The sequence below is a fragment of the Crassostrea angulata genome, chromosome 4, assembly GCF_025612915.1.
Source record: "Crassostrea angulata isolate pt1a10 chromosome 4, ASM2561291v2, whole genome shotgun sequence".
In the NCBI taxonomy this organism is placed as follows: domain Eukaryota; kingdom Metazoa; phylum Mollusca; class Bivalvia; order Ostreida; family Ostreidae; genus Magallana; species Magallana angulata.
Window position 1 is genome coordinate 17518247 of NC_069114.1, and position 16461 is coordinate 17534707.

Sequence of the window (16461 nt, forward strand, 5' to 3'; positions counted from 1 at the left end):
CCATTTTGCTTTCAAATATGTTGATCTGTCAATGAAGTTTAATTAAAGGTGCATTTTACTGTTGCAGATTAATTATTGCATTTGAAGGTTCCAAGCCTTATTTGTTTTTTTTTGTTATAAATTTTCAATATATATAGATGCTGCTATATATTAGTATTGTAGACTGGATAATTGTTAAACTTCAGATAGCAAACCAATTTTGGTCTGCATGTCTTTTCATCTTTATACAAACAGATTCATTTCTGCCTCACCTTTATCGTCATTGAATTTTTCGTAAGATTTAAATCAGGTTTTCCAGTGGAAAAACCCTGTGATTGAAATGGTGAAAACGGTGGGCCAGCAGGTGGGCAGAGTGAGTGGGGGTAGCCATAAGGGTATATTGTACAGATAACTTCTCCTACAGATTTCAAGAAAGGAGGTTTTGCAGATCAATTGCACACATATCAGAGATGTGCAAGTACTCAATGGATTTTGATTTTTGGTAACGCATGCAAAAAAATACCGCCTGTTGAACTTACTATAAATAGTCATTTTTTTGCACAATAGCATATAGAGAACCCCATTTCTTTGGATAGGTAGTGGAAGGCCACATGATTAGACCAGTGGTAAAGTTCAAGGTCACTTATCAAGGTTGTGTAGCCATGATCATATAAATGACTCTGAACAGTTCTCGGAGTGATAAATGTCAAATTGAATATAGGAATCGGGATTACTTTTCTCATGATTTAATACATATAGAATGACAAGAAACTGTTCCATTTTCTACATTATAAATGCCTTTAAAGCCTGAAAATACAGGGGGGAAATGAATTTAAGAAATCAGTTAATTATGATGTCATAATTGTTCTATTGCACCAAAGAGACACTCTGAAATCATTTACTAGATCTTGTCCTTAAAGAAGAAATGGTGAAACATGAGAAATCATTGTGAGATAATTTAAAGGATGGGTATTGAAAATTTGTAAAAGCTTTCAGAGATGTGATTTTTTTCAAGCAAGTGGAAACATGAGAATTCAATGACAATATGGTCATTCTTGAAATCAATGCAAACCCCTGACTGATTTTAGTTCCTCTCTTATCTTCCTCTGTCAATCAGATTCTGTCATCAAACAGTTTGATAAGTTTTTCATTCAACAGATATGTAGATGGAGAGTTTAACAGCATTAATACTTTGACTCAGGGGCATGGTTAGCATGCTACAAGATTTCTGCAGATTTTTTACCATGAATAATTATACATTCCTGAACATTAAATCATTTGGCAATTGCTAATTAATACAATTTTTTACAATATTAATAAATTCTAAAGCATGACCGACCTGCACCTATATATACTATGAATATTGATTTTTAGGTAGAATGCTACAATCATGCATATAAGAAGCTCATAAAAGATGTATCTTAAAAATCTACCATTAATTAAGCTATAAATAATATAATGTGTCATCTTTACCTGAATGTAAGGTAAAAGATTAGCATATTAAAAAATCAAAAGTCTGATTGCAGAATTAGAACACCATATTTTTTGACAAAAATTGTTTTTTTTATTACATTATGTAATATATCTTGAAGACAGGTTTAATAAAGACTATTTAGCTATTGCTATAAAGAGCTTCACACTATGCATATAACACAAGATGAAACTAACTGCCATTGGGTCAAAAAATGTAGTTTTGAAGTCTGGAAAGGTGACTGAATGTATGCCATTTAAAGTTCTCTTTATGTTACCTCTCAGTTACCTTTATTTTACCTTTCATACACCTTTCAGTCACCTTTTAGTTCCCTTCCAGATACCTTTTAGTCACCGGTCAGATCCCTTTGTCACATTTCAGTTACATTTTAGTCACCTTTCAGTTACCTTTTATTCACCTTTCAGTTACCTTTGAGTCACCTTTCAGTTACCTTTCATTCACTGATCAATTACCTTTCAGTTTCTTTTCAGCTGACTCACAGAATGGTACAGTTTCGTCCTGTATAGTGACTAGATACATCGCATTAAAACCATTATGTAATCATTACATGAATTTGAAGACTATTATTCAAGGAGTTTGCTCCATTTTGCCCCCTCCCCCTAAATTTTCTTACTAGAATTATGGAAAAGGTTGCAGTATTTGTTAGAAAAGAATTATCAAAATTTTGTCTCCAAATAACAGAATTTTAAACAGCCCAGAGAATGTTGCCCACCTTGATTTTATATGTATACTTTAATATTCAGGTAACCACACATTGCAATATTGGAAGGCTCAAGCCAGAACTGTCTTTGAATGTTGCAAAAACAGAATGTAAAAACTGTTATATTGGCAGTTCCTCTATAGTGTTGCATGCATTCATGTATCTTGGTCATCTGCTTAAAAAATGTAACATCATATAGTGTGTAATCATAACTATATGTACATTTTTATATATTTTTTCAGTTTAGGCCACACCAATTTAATTTCTTGTTCGTCGGACCCCACGCAGTCTTATTATACACTGTATTATACACTGTTCAAATAATATTATTATTAATTTAATCCTAAAAATTTTACCTACAATAAAAAAAAATAACTTTATTATTTAATCCTTGGCCCGCTCATCCTTTCTTCATTGGATGTACGACGAACGAGAAATTAGTACATTGGTGTGGCCTTACGTATTTAAGCTCTTCACCTTTGAAGAAATTTTTTTAACTGTGTCCTATTTTAAAAAGATGTTCCATAAATCAACATATGAACAATTAATTTAGGATTATTTTAAACAGACATGTTTTGCCATCATGCAATTACAGATTAATTTTTGTGTTTGAATGATAACTGAGTTGTTACTGAGAGAGAGAGAGAGAGAGAGAGAGAGAGAGAGAGAGAGAGAGAGAGAGAGAGAGAGAGAGAGAGAGATGGATGAACATTAGTGAATATATAATTTGATATTGAGTAAATGCTTGTTTAAAGATCTGATTTTGGATGATGATACATAATTCATCATCATGTTTTGGCTGTCAGTTTTGGACATTAACTTAATAAAAGATCAATTTGTGTAATGCTACAAGAGGGACAACTGTTACAGAGGTATATCAAGTTATCTTTCTTGTTTTACTGTCTTAGACCTCCAGTCTGTTACTTCTGGTTGTCATGTGTATGCAAATGACAACTGTTACATAGTAGCATTATGACATTATTCTCCTCAGAAACATCTGAAACATTAACTAAAGTGGACAGTGTATGGGGATTTAAAACATTAAGGAGGCTGGATGGTCAACGAGTTATATCCATCAGATCTGCATGCCCAAATTTTCAGAAATAATTTTTTAATCTATAAACTATCATTTATATAAGAAAATTCTATATATTTTCAGCTTTAATAAATTTTGAATAGTTTCCTTTATCTTTATACCGAGCTCTTCATCTGATGGAGGTCAATAAAGTCTACAAATGTCTACAACCATCCAGGCTTCTTAAGAGGGCTTTATGGTCCTGCAGCCATTTTTAGACTGTATTAATCTCCTTTAGAAGAAGAGCAGCTCTATTAAAAAAATAAAGAATATATATACCCAAATTTTAAAGTATAAAATATATAGATTGTTTTCTTTACAAAATAATGATTTATAGGCAAACAATTCATATCTTAAATTTTACGCAGGTCTGACATGGTTTAATTATTTATTTGTTGACAATCCATGCAGCCCCCTTAATTCTGAATGTTAAGATTTCTGCAATATTTTTTATAAATATTTTGAATTGGGAATTTTTTTTGGATACTTTCTTTATGAAAAACTACTAGTACCGTATTTTTCGGGGCATATGTCGATGTGGGGCATAGGCCGAATTGCTAATTTTTAGACAAAATTCAAGAAAAATCCTTAGACTAGCCTAATTGGGGGATAAGCCGATTTTCAATCGATGATCACTATAGTGAAAGTATGACCGCTGATTAAGAAAGTCACCGTATTAAGAATATACTTTCAGAATATCGATGTAGAAAGTCAAAAGAGTAATTAAAGTTATTAAACTTGCTTAACATATATATTTCAAGCAATTTTTAAAAATTAATCTGTGTTTTGTGGCTGTTTGGTCTCTTCCGTATTCGTTGGTGTATCGTTGTGTATCGTAATTTTACATAGTGTAAATTTAATTGCAACACCAACCTCCGTGGTTCTGTCTGGTAGAACTAAGTATAATATTTTACCAAACCTTTTATATTTTATTAATACCTTATTGCTAAATCTCATTTAATCAAGTTATACTTTGAAATCTACTTGTAAATACGGGGTATGGCGTCCATTAGCTCAACACGTGGTTTCATATCCAAATAGAGTTATCCCCCGTAATCGCTATGAATGAGAAAACGAAATACCAAACATAGAATATTTAATTTGTGTTCTTTCCATTAATTAATTAAATAGTGACTTGCCGTTATGCAGAGAAGTTGTAATGTTAAAAACACACACGACACCAGAATACCGTTATTTCATCCAACAGAAAATTAATTGTAAAAACACATAGCATTTGATTTATTCTACACCCAAGACCAGTGGTTCCTACGAACGCAGAAATGAAGAATTCACCAAAATTCCGTCATATTACATTCTACCCGGTTTCGTTTTCTTTTTTACTACGCAATAATAGTTTCCAGGGTTCATACACGAACGTGGGAAAAAATTCTTTTGATTGGGATTGTAAAGAAATACCTTGTACAGTACTGTACATTTTATTACTCACGATGTCATTACAAAATTATCAACGGGACAACTATCGAACAATAGTTCAAACGGATGAAAAAAAACCAACCCTCATAATAAATTGCTACAACAGTACAACGGATAAAAACAGTGGATTTTATATTTTACTGTTAAATTTTTTTAACTTTGAGTCTAAGAATAGCCGATCCCGGGGGAAAGGCCGGGGCTCGCTCATCGGAGAAAAAAAATACCGGCCGATGCCCCGAAAAATACGGTAGTTAAAACAGCACTTATTAAAGCTGGTTATAAGGAAAATTGTTTGTACATCTTTTTATATTTTTTCAGTAAGGGGTTTTGGCTCAAAGGACATGCAAACTTAAACTAGAGACGCAAATAACAAGAAGTTTAATGTGTAAATCTTGAAGAATTGTGGTTGTATTTATCAATGAGCAAATATAAGCGTGATGCACAGTAAAAGGCAATATTTACATTTTCCAGTGTCTTTGCCTGTGATAACACTACGTATTGATTTTGAACTATATCACCCATACCTTCAAATGACGCCAAAAATAAGCCGCCAGCAGGGTTTGCTTATTTATATTTGAATATTTAATCGTATGATGGCTTAATATTATATAAATACAAGTAATAAGGAATGATTCTTTGAATATTATGAGGTGATAATTTCGGTCAGACTTTATTGGATTTGATCATGCCCTGACAGAAATTATCACCTCATAATACTCAAAGAATGATTCCTTATTCCTTAATTAATTTTCTTGCAATGCTTTATCAGGTTCAAGGTAGTAAAATTCATTAACACCTGTACCTAGAATAGGATAATTCATGGCAAAATATGAGAATTTAAGGATGTAGAGGTTTTTCTACAGTGTCTTGACAGACCTTTGTCAGATGCGGATCATCATACATGGGATTACAAAAAGAAGTTTAAATTAAAAAAATTTTGTTAGGAGGCAGCTGATATTGGGGCCTTAAACTTGGCTTAAGAAAAGTCACCGTAGAGAAAATATTGCTTTTTGACCATCATTGAAACCAATGTCTGCATTGACCCATTGAGTACAAGGTAAGAATTAAGGTCTCTAGAACTCTGAAATTCACAATCATTCAGTCAGAAATTCAGGCTTTAAACGTCACTTTTGACTAACAGGGTTAATAATGTGATAATGTAATTTGCTCTCATGTAACGGTACAGTTGTTGTGGAAACAGTTGGAATGGTAACAACGAAAATCAAACTTGCTGTAGAGTGAACTAATTCTTCAGATATCTAAATGACACTGTAATTTTCTTAATATTTTTTTTGGGAGCGGAATTCTTATTCTGACATTGTTTTGTCTAATATATCACAAATTTCAAGTTTTAGATCCAATTCAAGGTCTGTTTTTACCATAAAAGGTTTTTCCCCCATAAAGTTTGCTTCATTTGTCAGGATCCTAATTTTCATTTGGTCATTTGACAAATTACAACTATACACTTTCCTATGCTGATTAAGAATTTTAATTATTGTAAAAACACAATTATATAGCTATTTTAAACAATATGATCACCTGTGTTTTGTTAAAAGTGGATTCTCTAAGGTAATTAGCCATCATCGATATGTGGTTGAAAGCATGCATTTTTTCCCTGACATGGTAATTATGATGGGCTGTTGGGAGCTTGATATACACTCGATCTTTTTTTCCTGACATGCACAATGTTGTATTGTTTATGAAAAGACAATTAAATTCATGTCAAGCAGGTGGGATGATAATTTTTGTTTCATCATTCTAAAATCAATTATTGTTTATATATAACATCCTTGATACACTGTTCATATAGGTCTGATTTTCCGACGCTGAATGTACTTTATGATAAGTTCACTAGTTCATGTGACTCTGTGGGATAAGCAGAAACAAGGGTCATGAACTTATGATGGATACTATTCATTTTTAATATGACAGCTTGGTTCAAGTTATTTAAATGTTGACAAGAATTTTATTCAGTAAAGATTGCAATTCATAATGTGGTATTTTTCTCTTTGCTTTATTGTTTTTGTATAAAATGGGTCTGTTTCAATAATTAAGTGTTGATTGTTTACCTTAGCTTACCTCATATTTCATTTATCATGGGGTGAATGAATCATATACACGTTTCATACAAACTGAAATGAATTAATTAGCGCATAGTATGATTATTACCTTGCTTAATTAGATTTCAGAATGTTGTAGGATATTCTCTTTTGTTTTCTGACCTTTGAAATTGGTGAAACTCTTCAAAAAAAAAAAAAGGCTGTTGTGTCGTCATGGTGACACGGCCAGGAACGACCGCAGGCAGCCAATTTACTTTCATTGATGTACCTTACATATGATAATGAATTGCCAAATCTTGAAATAATCATTTAAAATGACAGAAAGTAAATGTCTTGAATGAGTTATAAATCTCGTGTTAAGGTGCACCAGACCAGTGTAGCAAAACCTAACTTGTTTATATGTGTGAGAAGTTGGTTTGACCTGATCAACATAAAAGGGATTATATAAAACAACTATTGATCCAAAAGCACTTTTAAGCCAAACAGACAAAAATCTGATTATTTAGAGAAGTTAGATTTCTTCAATTGATTGACTCTTCCACTGGATTGCTGCAATCGTTGCCTTTGCCCCCTCCTCTAGATCTTTCAGTGCTTTGGAATACATTTTTCATGATCAGGCCTTTTTTTTCACACTGAATGACTGTGAGTGACATTCACAATTTAAGAGAAGTTTCCATTGAGCTTCTGTAATGATGTCAGAGCACTGACATAGTCCATGAAGACTTGACTTCTGGTGTCGGCGTCTTCCTCAGTCTTTTGCCGGCTTTGTGTGTATGCTATAATTACAACAAATGGAGAAGGACGATTTCCCTATGGTGTCACTGATTGGTAAGTTGTACATGGATTACGTGTGTAATTGGCAGAGGTTTTTTTTTTTCCCCTGTAATATAGGGGCCATTTTTTGTTGCAGAGATAATGATTTAATGTACAACTAGATAATGTGGTTAAAATGTAAGGATTTTATGGACGACATAACTTAGCTTTTAATCTTCCCTGTAGTGATGGAGACATTGATGCTGTTTTGTAATGTGTCTTTTTTATCAGATTAAGAAAAGGTGTACTTTAAATGATGGCGATTGAAAAAAGCAATTATAATACTGAATTGATTTTATTGGGATGGGTTAACAAACATTTTCAGTTGCCATTCAAGATGTTTTAGAATTTAGCTGTTGCAGATGATGATGATGATGATGACGATTGTGCTTTTTATGGTATTTCTTAATATGGATATCTTTTGTTTACGTTTTGCTTATCAATCTCTCTTTTCATTCCATTGATCTTCCCTCATCAAGGAACATGGGAAAAGGTGTGAGATATGGTGCATTACATAATATACAGTACCAATCAGACTAAACCTAACAGAAAGTGAACCCCAACTTAGCCTGGGTTTACTTTTTGAATTTACTCTGGGTTGACTGTACTCTTGAGTGGACTCAGAGTAAACCCAAAGTAAACCAAGAGTGGACACAGAGAGTGAATCCGGATTAGAGGTATACCTCTGAAATCACACATGCTACATGAATATTTCAAATATACAAGGGGTAGGAATTACAGGCAGTAAGATAGTAAGATAAAAGGTACATTCACTGTGGAGCCCAAAAGCAAGCCACTGGTAAACACAAAGCAATCCCCATGTGGACCCATAGTCAACCCCGATTGGACGTAAATTTTTTTTAAAAAATGCGTAAACTTGGGGTTTAGTTAGGTCTGCTCTGGTGTTGGGTTGGGTCTGATCGGAACCATTGCTTAATTAGTAAGTTGAATAGGAAATCTTCTGTGTAAGGAGATGCTAGAGCTGAATTGATGCAAAACTTATAAACTGTGGGCTATCAAAGATATGAAGTGTATAGCCTCCTTATGAGCGTTGTCAAAGAGCTACAGTAACTGGTAATAGTGTAAACTAAAAGGCTTTAATTATCTGCTCATCAACTGGCATATAAATGTCAAATAAAAGTTCTGATAATGAACGTTCTGATAATGATTCTGTCAAATGACTTTCATAATTTACACATCAGGTTTGGTTACTTGGCAAACGTGAAGATGATTGAGGAATGAGGTTACATATTACATGTATCTTAGAAATAATGGTGACAGTCTTATTGTGTCGGTCGAAAATAACATGAAAAGTGTATTTCTTCAGTTGTCTAATTGTGGATGGCGTATTTCCTGGTATATATATATTGTATGTACATTGTAGATTGTACATTGTGGACCTATAAAGCCCAGATATTGCTCATAATTTTACTATATCAAGTATTGTATCTGTAGTACACTTAATTGCAGGTCAGATTTTTTCAGTGTTTGCATAATAAGAATGCTTATATACATGTATAAGACTCAGTCTAAGCTTGAATTACCATTGTCTCAAGCCATGGCCCAGAGTTTGGAAGAGTATTGTATATATATTGGCCATGGTTTATGATGATGTGCTAGCTAGCTTACCTTGAGTGAAGGTGTGGTATTATGTCTGCAAAGATTTAAATCAATTCTTTGAGCATTAATAATCTGTCCAACCATATCAGACGTTCATCTCTACAACCAAATAATTCTGCATCTCTGATTTGCACAAAAAAATTTTAATTAACAATTGGGATGTACTATAAATACAAAAAAACTGCATTTAAAGGTTAATGCATGAGCTTGATTTAAATTAGGGCAGCATTTTGGGTTTGACCTTAACCAAGCCAATCCCCGATGTTCATATATATTATCTTGATCATTGCTTTAGAACCCAGCTGAGCCTGATCAGGAAGAGATGTACATGTAGATTCAGATTTATGATTATCGAGTTCCATCTGACTTTTACAAATAAGGATTATACTTTTGTGGCTGCAATTTGTTTTGATGCCTTATTTTTCACCATGAAGCAGATGTGAATAACAGATATGCAGCAGGTACAGCAAGTTGAAATATATTTTTAGACTATGGATTTGATGGCTGTAGATAAATTTCCTGCAGTCTTACTTTTAATGGGGATCGACATTATGATAGAGCACACCTACACACAATAATTTAGTACAAATGAAGAGATAAATACAACTATAGGAACTGGGTAATTTAGTACATACAATTCTGTAATCCCCTGATATAAGGATGAGAAGGCTGGCACTTTTTGTTTTGTATTTTTTTTTTTAGGGGGGGGGGTCAAAATATAGAAAAATATCCAAAAAATCATTTGAAAAATTTTTTAGATATGAATTTTAAAATTCCCAAAGGAACAAGTGAAAAAAAAATATTAAGTCCCATAATACCATAACGCCTTAAGTTTGTAGAAAGAATGCTTTTATTTGGTTAATTGATATGAGAGCAAGACACCAGGAAGTTATATGAGATATCTTGGGGTATTTTTTCAAACCAAAAACATGCTATTTTTTTTTTTATAAATCTTGTATTAGAATAATGGGATATAGAGTACCGATTAGACCCAACCTCACACCAGAGCAGACACCAACCAAACCCAGTAGTTAAATTTTGGGGCTTACTTTGAGTTTACTCTAGATCTGGGTCTGCTATTCAAAAATTTGTGACCAATCTGGGTTTTTTAAGTTGGGTCCACCCGGGATTTACTTTGGGTTTACTCAGGGTTTACTTTTTGGGTCCACTGTATGCTCCAAAGTGTGAAGCAGATCTGTCTTTTATCTTACTATCTTACTGCCTGTAATTCCTGCCCCTTGTGTATTCCTTATACACATGTAGTGTCTGCTTTCAGGGGTATACTTCTGATCGGGGTTTGCTTTCTCTGTCCATGCACTCTGGGTCAACTCTTAGGTAAACCACAAATGTAAACACATTAGTAAACTGGTTGGGGCTGATCTGTACTGTAAAAATTGTAAAATAAGAATGAATGCAAAAAATTATTTTTTTTGGGGGGGGGGGGGATGTTTCAAAATTTTTTGATCTTTCGTTTGGATTCAGATTTTAATCTTAATTAATCTTAAGACTTTTATGTCAATTGAACAACCATCTAATGCTCTGAGTGGGCTGATCCTTCTATTAATAATGATCCTTATGAAAATTATTAAAGAACATGATTAATTGTTTCAACAAAGAAAAATGGTAATATTTAATCAGGTTTTTGAAAGTAAAGTTCAACTTTAAACAACAACAACAAAATAGATAAAAATTGATAAAATCAAAGTATTGAAAGTACTGACTTCCATTGTTGGATTGGCTGTGAAATCATTATTTAGCCCAAACAAATTTTGATGTGACATTTTTAGTGCATGTGTTTACATAAAAAGCCAGTTGGCTTTTGATTCCAACAAATGATGATAATGATGAGATAAATATGAGATATAAAAAGGTATTTATTAATCAGAGAACCTATTTAATATCTCTAGACACTGGCTCATATTTTATTTCAATAATTAAAAGCTAGTAAGACAAATGTTACATTACACTAATCTCTTTTATGACAATGATGTATCTAATAAAAAATCTATTAAGGTACATTAAAGAGAAATATTCTAATTTGTGTTCTTTATCTGTCTGGGCTGAGCAAAATGTCTGAGCTAGAACTTATTATTTGAGTTTTAGAAGACCATTTAATCGACAGGGAATCAGCTTTCTGTGAATATTGAATGACTAAGATATATCTGTGGTCAGAGAGCATTGCATTGGGATGGGGAAAATGTAATAATTATCGTTTTTCTTAGGTTGCTTCTTTATACCTTTTTCATACCTTCAAGACGTACAGCTTTAGTCTGTTGCAGAGCTGAGTATTTAAACAAGGTGATAGACTTTTAGATGATGTAACCATCTAGTTCTTGCATCAGAACAAATTTAAAATGACACTGGCCTCAAGTGAAAGATGCACTAATTACACAAGGCTTGTCAATTTTAAATGGACAAATGATGTTGATTTCTATGAGCCAATGACTGAAAATGCAATAATAGACAGGCTTCCATCAAAATGCTGTTTTGACATATACCCAAAGTAAATGTCTTTGTTAAAATGTGGCTCTATTTGTGGAACAATTAATAGTGTGATCATCAGAGTTCATGACCCCTTTTAAGTTAAATATAAGGATATTTACATGATAACATCAATTGTATCAATTTTTGAAGAATAATTGGGTGTGGGACTAAATAAGCTTAAATTTACATTAGTTAATAATATTATACAGTGTATTTTAATATTTTCATATTAATCTGAACATTTTAATGAGTAGTTTCACTCAGAAAAACACTGTTCTGATGTTTATTGCTGTAAAATGTATTTGTAGGGGGAATCTTAAAATCATTTTGTATGTCTTAATTAATGTATAATTAATCAAATCTAGAATTAAATGAAAGCAGAACATTTTCAGGCATATTCATGCAGAGATTCTTGTTTCTGTTGTAGAAGTAATGAACTTCAATTTTAAGTGGCATTTATTGTTCTTACCATAAAGAAAATGATAGTTTTATGGGAATTGAAGTGCACTGCATTGTTAAACAAAGAATTAAAAATTTATATTGGACAGTAAATATAAATGCTAAATTTTATTTCCGCCATGTAGCATGTTTTTAGCGTAGTTTTACTGCATTATTTTTGGTTCTCTGATTTAAAAACAACACTATATATATATATATAGGCTTAGATCCTATCAAGAAAAAACCAGCAAAAATATGTATAATTTATAAAGTTGATAATATTAACCGATAAGACTATTTCAGAGGGAAAAAAAATCATCAACGTACATCATTACCATGTTCTGAAACAATGCAAAAAATCAATTGACACTGATATTCATTTCTTTTATACTGATTCATTAACAAGTGAAGTGTGATTAAAAACTCGCCAAGATTTGGGCCATTATATCTGTGTTGGTGTGATGTCACAATTGCTTTATCCACCCACTCAAGTTGTCAATACGTGTAGTAAATATTTCAATTGGGACTGATGGGTCCGGATCAGATGCACTCTAACCGCAACCTAATGGACCCAACTCGATACTTTATTTGGTGAACAATGACAGATAACTGATTAAGATATCCACCTTTTTTAATTGAATTTTTTTTTTTTCATGCCTTCGGTCATGTGTGTAGGTTTTCAAAGGTTTATCATCATAGGAAACATATGTCATATTATCAGGATTTTTTTTTTTTTTTTGGTGTGTTTTAAGTGCTTAAGTCAATTTCTGGAAACTAGCTGAGTCTTCAAATATTACTTGATCGATTTAGAAAACTTGTAATAGAGTTGGATGGATCATGCAAGCATCTCCTTTGAAACCAAGTGATTTTTATTGGTTTGTTTACTGATTTAAACATTTACAAATTTCTCCTCTAACTTCTAGACATAAAGGCTAGTTGTCTATTTTTTTTCACAGAACGACGTTGGTGCAAAAAATCACTTGCATCCATGTATCGTGATGTATTGATTGTTATCAACTTTTCACTGTCCTGTTATGTAAAATGTCTGCAAAAACAAGATATTTTTTATTAGATGGTTGAAAACAAAATTTAAATTTAATGTAAAGTGTTAGAATAGATATAAGGAGATATATATTTTTAAGAGATCGCATTTTTAAGCCCATGATTATGACAGATATTTGGAAGGATTAGTTTCATTCAACTAGTATAGCTTATAGTTTATCAGGTAAAAAAAAAAGAGTCCTACTTTGTTATTGTAAACCAATTTCATTTTTTTCCTAACTGCATTATTTTTCCAATTACCATCAGTGACTAATTTGTTCAAGATGACTAGTTTTGGCTTCTCGGAGCCTAATTTTTTGAAATTATGAAAAAAACACAAATGGGTAAGTTATGGTTGCATGTGGCAATAATTATTTGTTCTTGTAAATCTCAAAAAGTTTTCTTAAAATTGGAAATTTAACATTGGTTTACAGTTCATAGTGGCTATCCTCAGTTATCCTACTAGTGAAACTTTTGCTGCCCTGTAGAAAATTGCTAAAATTATATTGCTGGATCCTTAATTCTTTGTTTTCAGTATAATGAATGAAAATACTATGCATCTGGTAATTTTCATGATCTAATTTTAAAGGTAACTAACACAAATTAAAAATGTGAGACATTTTCCCAATTTTGCAAATTTTGTGACACAGGAAAACACAGCAGTGTGGTATATACTTTCATTAGAACTATTTCATGATATCTGAAATTGTCTTTGTTAATCTGAGTCTTATGGAGACTAAATATCCAATATGTGATGTGTTAGTGTTTTTCTTTTTCTCACAAAGGAGTGGCATTCAGAAATTGTTCATGCAATATGTCTCAGTCTTGAAAGACAAGATAACTATAGTACATATAGTACAGGTTAAGAAAAAAACCCCAGAAAAAGGCATATTTCCATATTTTTATGAATCAGAATGCTTCAGTCTACATTTAAGGAATTCATCAACCTGATTTATGGCTGGTTACAGGGAACATCTCCCAGTGCACATCATACAGCCCAGGATGGTCGTTAAACCGTCCTAACGTTTTAATCAATTTTTCTGGAGAATTTAATGTTTCCTTAGACAATAGGGCAATGCAGAAAACGGCTGAAAACCTACAATAATATATCAGTCGGTAAAGAATGCATATAAAAACCTGATGATATGTATCTGTCGCAAAAAGAACACTTATAAAAATTCGGCTGAATCTTAACAATCATTCAACTTCCTTGTCTGCGAAAAGAAAAATAATCGTTCTGATCGGTCATGATGACAGTTAATTTAGTTCTAAGATATTGCTTTCAAGGGTTTTATTTCACCTAATTTTTTTCCCCCTCAGTACAACTCTGGGATGCCATTTAGCATTTTTTCCTCCTATTTCATCCTCAGGTTCATCAGCCTGATTTTCTTTGTAACATAATAGTTGGTTTTATATAGCGCTTAGAAAATGACATCATAAGATCATAAATATATATACCGGTATGTATACATATTAATCATAAGATGCTGATAATTGCAAAATTACAGTTCAGTTTGTTATCATTGGAACACATGCTGACCAAAACAAATTCAATCAATCAAATCATGTTCAGTATTCTTGAAGCTGAGGTTGGCCTACTTTGTCACTCATCTTTTTGGAGGAGGAAGGAGGATAAAAGTCTTTCAATTTAAGACAGCTGCACTTCATTAACGGGAAGACTGTCCTTGGGGTTTTAATTTTTAATTTTCGAACTAGTTTGCCAGAAGTTAATTAGTTCAGTGATGATGTCATAGGTCTGTTTTTATATGTGTACCAGCAGTTTGTTTAAATTATTGATCACTGACACAGTTTGACATCAAAGTTTCCCACGTAACAGACCAGAACATGACACAGTGAAGCATTAACCAAATCAATAGATCATTCCCAGTAAATATCTGCTTCAAACGACAATGAAGATGATGAAGATGAAAATGATGATGATGAATATTCATGATGAAGATGATAATGAAATGAATATTCATTAGGTTATTAACTTCATTACATAAGAAGTCCTAGATAGTCTTTCATTAGAGAGAGCTGTGTATTGATTACTGAATTAGAATAGGTACATTCCAGTTAATCTGGTACATTTCTATTTCAGTGTAGACATGGTGGCTATATGCTGAAATTTTTCTCTGCACTAGGCATGACTTTAGGTATTTTTCATGCAGTACAAAGGTTAAGGTGGCTTTGAACCTTTGATTACTAGGCTATATTCTATTTGATGGGTGCTCAAATGCACTGGTGGTAAAATAAGAATTCATTTAGTTTGATCAATGGCTGTTCAGCAGAACTTTTGTTTTATGATCCCAAAGACCAAATAATTATACGATTGATTTAACGAGGTTATTTTTTTCTCATACACTTGTATGATACATCATGGCTTTGTTACCTGGCGTTCATTTGTATAATTGTTCCCCCTAGTGAAACAGAAAAGTACAAGTCACCTTGTTTAGGTCTGATGTTGGGGCAAATTTGGTATATACATGTATTTTAAAGTCAAAAGGATCAAAGGCCTATAATCAATGGATGATGTCACTTCCGTTGCCTTTCTGAAAAACTTCAGAAATGGTGGAATTTTTTTCCCCCTGAAAAGCCAAATAAATTGACTATAGTTCAGATTGGGTGGAAATATATTAAGATGCCAGGACTTCTTGTAGACAAGTACTTCAACAGAAACATCTTTCATTAGCACATTTGAATAATTCATGTTTGCACTTTCTATTCATTTAATTCAAATATTTGAAGGATGTCATCGTACTGGCTTCAAATTTTTAATTGTGATCCTCAGATTTTGACAAGCTTAAAAGTTTATACATGCACTTATAAAGGTGCATGAAAATTTGCAAGTCTAATCTTTCAAGAGAATTAAATTCATGGAAACCTTTTCTTATTTTAAATATGTATTATCATCATATTGTTGTTAATATGCATTTTGTTAAAATTTCATTTTAAGAAGTACTTTATTATTATACAAGATTGTTATTTGAAATTGCCAACTTTTTTGATTGTCAGTAATTATATCTGTTTTATGTTGAAGATCTATCTATAATACAAAACAGCTCCAAGGCAAGGCCTATTATTTAATGCATGTTATTTTTCACTTTGTTGTCACTAGATCAAAAAGACAGAAAGTGAAAATACCGATGGGTATATGTTAATCGACTGATAGCTATAGAATCTGTTTTATTAAACATGCTAGCCAGGATTTGGTATCATATATCCACTGCTGAAAAAAACGCTATCTTATCTTTAAAGAAATTTCATATTTTATATGCGATAGAGTTGGTAGTTATTGGGTGTGTACTATAGAACTAGCTAACTG

The 16461-nt window shown here is 32.4% G+C and overlaps 1 protein-coding gene across 9 annotated transcripts in view; it reads left to right on the forward strand.

Moving 5' to 3' along the window:
• LOC128181910 (nuclear hormone receptor HR96-like) overlaps positions 1–16461 on the forward strand; it is a 99784-nt gene that overhangs the window by 44016 nt on the left and 39307 nt on the right. The window lies entirely within an intron of this gene.